Source organism: Schistocerca piceifrons, chromosome 6, assembly GCF_021461385.2.
Source record: "Schistocerca piceifrons isolate TAMUIC-IGC-003096 chromosome 6, iqSchPice1.1, whole genome shotgun sequence".
In the NCBI taxonomy this organism is placed as follows: Eukaryota; Metazoa; Arthropoda; class Insecta; order Orthoptera; family Acrididae; genus Schistocerca; species Schistocerca piceifrons.
In genome coordinates this window covers 115,521,513-115,529,826 of record NC_060143.1, presented here as the reverse complement: position 1 = coordinate 115,529,826, position 8,314 = coordinate 115,521,513, and positions in this window count along the sequence as shown.

Genomic DNA, 8,314 nt, shown 5'->3' with positions numbered 1-8,314 from the left:
ATACCACAAGAGAAAGTGTTACATAATGGATAACATAGGGGTTTCTGGACATCGAAAGATGTGGGTTCACATATCGTCAGATTCATTTTAATGTTAGCGTTGCTAACACATTATGGGACTCTCTTACAAATGTAATACAAGTATATTCTGCAGTATTCAGTGTTATTTACATTCTGTCGTATTTGAGAATGAATGATTAAATTAATATTTAGCGATTTCCGAGTGTATGGTTAGGGAGGTATTTAAGAGGATAGTTTAAATTGCAGCAACTGAAACGAACAGCAATAAAATTCATATTCTTCCTTCTCAGAGAAACTGTATTAGTCTCTATTCCCGAATATGTGGCGACTTCCGGGTGTATGGTTAGGTAGAAACCTAAGAGGACAGCTTAAATTGTTGCGAGTGAATCGAGGAGCAAGAACATGCATGTTCTTCCTGGTGACAAAGTCGATATCCGTTCATGCCAACGTCGATATTGCGCGTGACGTCAAAATGACGTCGCGTTTGCAGGAAAGGAGGCTTACGAGATATATCTCGTTGACCCCTCGCAGGAAATGTGGTGAAACAAGAGTTATCCCTCGTTTGACACTGTTCGTCATGCAAACCGCATACTTTTGTGTAATTAATTTATATGTGTAAATAATCTTTTCACGAGTTAACCGCATATAACTGGTGCCGCCCGACGTGATCACGCATTACAGTATTTCCGCGCCGACTTAGTCGTTTAGCGCAGCGTCAAAACTGCGACTATTACCCCCGCGCCAGCAGCCTCCGTTTTTCATTCAGCACAAAGATGAATTTATCACCAGTACCTACCGAGCCATCCTCATGTAATGGAGTTATCAGCAGTGTTACAATCAAACCACCACTTTTTTTGGCAACATTAACGCTTGCTTTGGTTCGCGCAGTTACGGAGCCAATTCATCTTAGCACTGATTACGGCAGATGAAACGAAATATAGTTACGAGATAACTGCATTAAGGAGAGATACTGCCGCAGAAGTCCGAGACATTCTAGCTACGCCTCTGGGAACCAAACGTAATGCTACCATAGAGAATGTTTTGGTTATACGGCTGTCCCAGTCTGAAGCTAAAAGTCTGGAACAGCTTTTACGAACAGAGGAATTAGGCGACAGAACTCCGTCGCAGTTGCTTCGTCGCCTGCGTGCTCTTGCAAGTCATACTGTCAGTGACGTAGCACTACACAATATATCGTTACCCCGACTACCGGCGGATGCACGGACGATTTTAACGCTATGCCCCGGAGATTTGAACGCATTAGCGTGAACAACAGATCGGCAATGTACCAGACGACAAGTGTCGCGAAGATGTCTACTGCACAAGATAACACAACCTCAGCGACTTTGTCGTCACTACAATCTCAACCACCTTACAATACAAGTGACTGTGCCAAAAGAAGCACATAAAAGGCAACGGACACGTCGGGGATCAAGGAGTCGAAATCGCTCGCCAGCGACGCACAGCATATGTTGGTACAGCAGAAAATTTGGTGAAAGCGCACGGAAGTGAATACCACCGTGTAAAGCAATTCGTGATGCAGATCGATACAGTAGCAGCTAAACCACGTCACCGGCAACACGTGACGTTCACAACACAAGAGGGCAGTAACTGAAAGACATCGAAGAGAAAATATCAGTGTACCCTGCGATCAAGTTACCACATCACAGCTGCAATGATGCTTGCCTGTGTGCTGCAAATGGTACAAAGTTTACGACATACGGACACATCACTTTACTACTCAACCCTTAACCTCAGACTGCGTCATACCTCTGTGTGGTTTACTGTGACTGATGTATCTCACTCCAGGACCAGACTTCCTGGCGTTCTACGATCTGGTACCAGACGTAAGTCAGCAGCGATTAAGCGACCCAACAAGGAACGTGACTGCACAAGGTAAGATGAACTATACTGCTACTACGACAGTCACAGTGATCGTTGGAGACACAAAATGTACATGAATAACACAAAATGATAGCTCAAAGTATTTGCCGCTCTTCAAGTAGCAGCTGGGCATCCGCTCTTCATATTGTTCCCAAAGATAAGAACGATTGCCGCCCCTGTGGTGATTACCAGCAAATAAATGCGAGAACCATCCCAGACAGATATCCCGTGCCGCATATAGAGGATTTCTCTGCTGAGATGCAAGGAAAAACGGTTTTTTCAACAATACATTTGCTCAGAGCATACTATCAGATTTCGGTTGCTCCTAAAGACGTTACTAAGACAGTTGTCACAAAGCCATTTGGTTTATTAGAGTTCACACGAATGCCATTCGGCTCTGTAAAAATGCAGCGCAGACTTTTCAGAGATACATGTATGAGATAAGGCATCATCTAGAATTTTGTTATATATACATAGACAGCGTGCTCGTTATGTCTACATCTGAAGGGAAACACATGCAACATTTGACGAAGTTGCTTGAAAGTTTGGTTACACAAGGAAAAATAGTGAACCCATACAAACGTATTTTTGACGTCAAGGAAGTCCAGTAGCTTGGCTACACAGTGGATGCAAGTGGCATCCGACCACCACAAGACAAGATGTAAGCCAAATGTGCATACCCACGGCCAGTTACAATTCAGTAGTTGCGGCATTATTTTGGTGTAATAAATTTCTACCAGTGGTTTGTGTCGCAAAGTGCGTCGGTAATAGCAACCTTGAAGGGTGCACATAGGCCAGACTGCAGACTGCGATGGACACGCAATGCAGACCCCGCTTTCAATTATATCAAAACAGCAATAGTGGATGCAGCTCTATTTAGCACACCCTTAGCAAATGCACCGTTAGCACTAAAATGGTCGATGCTTCTGCTAATGCAGTTGGAGAAGTGTTGCAACAGAAGATAAACTAGTGTTAGCAACCACTTAATTTCTTTAACCAAAAGCTGTCGCCCTCACAACAGAAGTGACCAATGTATGATCACAAGCTGTACGCAACCCATGCTGCAGTAAAAAAATTCAAGCATTCTTTGGAAGGCCACCATTTCAGCATCTTTACGGACCACAAGCGATGAACTTACACCTTCAAAGTGAAGCCAAGTAAGGCGTCACCAAGACGACTCAGGCATATTGACGACATTGGCCAATTTACAACCAACGTCATATATGAGGGTCACTTAATTGGTCTGGGGAAAAAACTGTTAGCGGGGCAAGTATGGTACTTTTATGGCTTAGAGTTGGCATCACTGGTTTGAACCCTGATCAGCTGATGTATCAACATTGTTTTGTTTATAAACTCAAAAATACATTTCAAGATGCCGTGTCTGCTTGAAACGTCCACATTAGTTGAACAACGTTCTGTTATTCGTTTTTTGCTTGCTGAAGGACAGAAACCAGCGAGTATATACTGCAGAATGTGTAAAGTTTATGGTGAAGGTTCTATGATCCGTGCAAATTATTACAAGTGGATAGAGCTGTTCAGAAATGGTCTCGACTCAGTGACTGACGAACACCGTTCTGAGCGACCAGTTGCATTTTCAATCCCTCACTTGAAAGTCGAATTGACGACATTATTCGTGCCGACCGCTATGACTGTGGCAATGATAGTTGATAAGGTTCAAGTTAGTACTGGTACAGTTCATAACATGATCTGTAACAAGCTGAAGTACCGCAAAACATGTGCAAGATGGGTCCCAAAGGAGTTGACACGTCTACACAGAGAAACAAGGTTGAGAGTGTGCACAGAGCTAAAGGAACAGTATGAAAGAGAAACTGAGCACTTCCTCAACAAAATTTTAGCTTGGGTTCACTATTATGAGCTGGAATTAAAAAGACAAAGCATGGAGTGGAAGCACACCAACTCACCTTGGAACAAGTGCATAAATATTCAAGGGGATTGGGTTGAAAAGTAGAAAAAGTATTGTTTTGTAAAAATAAACACTTTTTTCTCTAGACCAATTTGTCTCTTTCATTATTGAATAACCCTCTTATATGCAAGGCAGACTGAATGTACTGGCTGACGCATTCTCTCGGATTGAGGCAATGGACATAATAAAGCATACATCACCACACATTGAGACCATAGCAGCAGCTATTGATTTTGATGCCATGGCACGGGCGCAACTGGAAGATGAGGAGCTACATACATTGCAAGTACAACAATCAAGTTTCCAACTATGAAGAGTGACAAAATATTGCACGGATGTGGAGTTATACTGTAATGTCACCAAATTAAAGCCTTTGCAATTTCTTCCACAGCAATTTCGAGACCAGGCAATCGTTTCAATAGAAAATATAGTAAATCCTGGAGTCAGAGGAACACAAAGCGGATTTAAAATGTTTCATCTGGCCCAGCAAGAACACAACTGCAAATTGTATGTCTAACAATGTATGGCCTGTCACAAGAACAAAATCACTCGACATGTCAAGGCACCAGTATGTGGCGAAATAAATAAAAAACATTTTATATTTTAAATTCCACGTCATTGTTGATTTAATCAGAGTTCTCACCTTAGACGTAGAATTAGTCCTTCTGCCACAATATTAATTCATTAGTCGCCATCGATGTTCTTCTCTTTGTTGACCGTGTGTACCATCATGAGTCGGCATCGGTTCACTTCACGAAGACGGTGGAAACCAAGGAATACTATGCTACGTCGCTATAAATAATTTTCGTAACACTTCGATACTTTTCACTATTTTTTATTCACGACACAATAAGACTTGCTGTGCTCATCGCACAAACCATAATTACCAACCACATGGCTGCCTTTCCGCACAGTCCAAAATCACGTCCATCCTCCACAAGGCAACAATCGAAAGTGTCCCTTAGCTCCTTGGAGTATCAAACAAAAGAGAATCCAATGTGAACTTTACAAAGATTATAATATACATGCCTCTCAATTTATCTTTGGCGCAGCTTTTAAGATATCGTATGTCTCTGCATAGGAATGTGTCATTACAACTGCCCCCCTACTGTATACTGTCACTAGAAAATTTTATTTGATTGACAGGATACAGTAGTCGACCTTGCAATTGATAGGTTTGGGGGTCTTTTATTTACAAACTTCATTTTTATTGTCTCATTTTCATGGCACTGTGAATTCTTTGGTATTTCTGAGGGTGTGTCAGTTTTTTGGTATACTTATGCTAATATTTACAAACCTTAATCCTAATATACAAAGTTCTGGTTAATACTGAGAAAATGACATCATGTAGTAAAGTTTGTACAATAAAATATACACTGAATACAACGTTACATACAAATGTTTCCTTCCTCATCCGAGGTGAAAATTAAGTCCTTGTATTGCTTTCTGTATTTATTCTGGGGCGACGAGCTTTGTTCGCTAGCCCGTGTTGAATATGGGCGGGTGATACGCGCGCCTGATTGTTTGGTCGTCCGTTAGCTGGCGACGTTGGTTGAATGCGCGCGCCAGTGCACTGAATATACACCGACGTGCGGGTACCGTCAAGACTTCCGAACCTCAGTATGCGTGTGCTTTTTGTAGTTCCTTCCAGTACTTAGACTGGATACAACGAGGTACATTGGAATATGTGCCCCGAAGAACACACCACACTATGTGCGAGGCGGAGGTCGATCCCGTCGATTCAGCTCCTGGTAAGAAGCGCACCATGTCAAACTTGTTTGGCATTGTCCTTTCCTACTGTGCCGCCATGGGTCGTTTGACGATACAAGCTTCAATTTTCGATGTCACTTGTTTAGGCTCGCTGACACTTGCAACGTAGCACTACTTTGCACAATTTTAATTTCTACACACCCACCACTTTAACCGCGAGTATTGCGATCGAAACTTCCTTTTCACTACACTTTTTTTTCTTCGCATTAACCCCTTTTACCTATTGTACTGAGATTCATTCCCCTCAATACTTCTGGTCAATGTACATAATTTGTAAGTCACGGGACTTGGTATGAAATACAAAATACATCACATACAATGGAATAACATATAATACATACAATACATTGTTTACATTAACTACAGGAAAAAACTATCGACTAAAATTGAAAAAATTTTTGACCACTCATAGTGGCTTCTTCGTCTTGGATTTTACTGACACACACACTCGCCTTTTCCCATTAATCTGTTAGAAGGAACAAGTCCTTTGTTTTCCTTCTTGAACTCGAGTATAAGTTAAGGTTTACCTCCGTTACGTATTCTTCATACGTAACGACATGCATCAGCATGCTGAGAATACACCTGTAGCCGCTCCACTGAAGCTTGGGAAGGGAATTTTCTACCTTCTACTTAGGGTAGTGGCAACGACTACGTGTATGCTACGGTTTTTCGCGTATAAAATCTGAAAATGCACGAAATAATCATTTATATGCAGCATAACCCTAATATGTACAGTGTTTTGTGCTTAAGCACGTTCTGGTGTGCTTGTAAATCATTACCTCTAATAAAATTTCCTACATTAACATGGACATATAAACATAAAATTTTGAAGTTCAGGGTGTAACTACTATTACTATGTACAGAGTTTCATAATAGCGGCACGCCCTTGTTTGCGTGTATCATCTTCAATTAAAGTGCGCTTATAGGCGTCTTGTGTTATCATGGGAGAAAAAACAGACATTTTAATGCATCGGTTGTCATGAAAATCTATGTACACGAACAATCAGACTTTCATAGCTTCAGTGCAGCATGAAATTCTTTACGACGCTTTTGTTCATAATTCATTTTATAGACGATTCCTTTGCTTACAGGTCGTCGATCACACTACTTACCTGTTTCTCGTATAGCGGCGAGATCATTTTCATTCTTTGTGACTGTAAATTGTAATATGTGTGAAACATATAATTTTGACATGATTTTTTCCTTTCATGTTTCAAGTGGGTAAAGTAATTCATACCTTCCTTTTGCATACATGAGTGAAGCATCGCTAATATTGCACTTTGTGTCAGGTTTTTCACCTTTTCTCGTACACTCGTAGAGTCTTACAGTTTTAATTAAGTTGTTTCCTGACGTTAGGTATACCTGTTTATACGAGGTTGTCTTACAGTTTAATTTTCCTTATACACTTCTACGTTGTTTAAGTTCAGTACATGTACAGGGCTTCTTTCGCCTTTCACACATTCATACATACGTTTATACACAAAAAAATATCTACCACTATAATATACACTTTGCTGGTGGGGCCCTTTTTCGGTACCCTGCACCATTCCTTCAATATTCCAAAATAATTCAGGGTGTGCTGAGCATCGTCCCTTATACTAATAATACTTACAACTAAATATTTCTTCTTACATACATAACTGCCTTACAGTCCATTAATGCGCAACATTCCCTATTTTCCTCCTTTACACTTTAGCTTTCGTACATGTACCCTCGTGTACAGCTTATATATTCTACAAAGTTGTTTGCTGGGTGCTTCAGGTGTTTCCTAACGTTAATGTGTGTCTCTCTCTCTATAAACTCTAGGTATTTGTTTTGAGAGCGATTCAGTTCATTACTCACGCTGCATAGATCTGTTTATTATTTTCCTATTTAAAATAGCTTGTGTCACTCTTTTCCTTAGTCACAAAAATTCCCGCGTTTACCTTGTTGTTCATTCTGAAAATCGCTATCTACTGTGTAATGTAAATGTATGCGTTATCTCTTTGATTTCCTCTTTGCTGCTTTTTCCCTATATGTAATTGTGTGTTGTTCTCGTGTACATAGCCTTTCTTCCGGTTGTATATCTGCATTATTTATCTATTTATTTTTTTTCTATTTTCTTTCTCCTTCCGTACAAGCTAAGATTTTACTCAGTATAATATAATATTACAATACCGTCCATGACCAGTATGTACTTGCATGTTCACTTTTATTACGTAATACCAGCTTATAATTAAATTTTCTAAGTTACTATTTACAAGACTTGTGTACCCTTTCCTTTCTTGTTTTTGAATGACTTTCGTCTCTGTGTCTCATAGTAAGAGTGGTCTCAAAACTTTTAAACGTTCCGCGCATGCGCGCTTACGTACCACGACTGGACTGTAGGCGCGGGGAAAACTCTGCATTGTTGGTGAACATTATTCGTGATAGCCACCATCGTGTAATAGTCACGTGACACCTGGACTCGACCGCGCATGCGCCTTCGCGCTTTGTATACGCTCAGCTGATCGGACATGGAAGGGGGGAAGATTTCTCCCCGGCTCGCTGCCTACCGCGCGGCCAATGACCTCGTCTTGACATGCAGTTATCGCGTGCTCATGAGCTGAGCATTGGATTGCAACTTCGACGCGTGGTTTCTTGCTCGTCTCAAGCGAACAAACTCTGACCGTCGCGCTAATTTGTCTTTGTTCCCCTCTCTTAAATAACTGAGTTAGACTACAAAAGTACCGTATGGTTT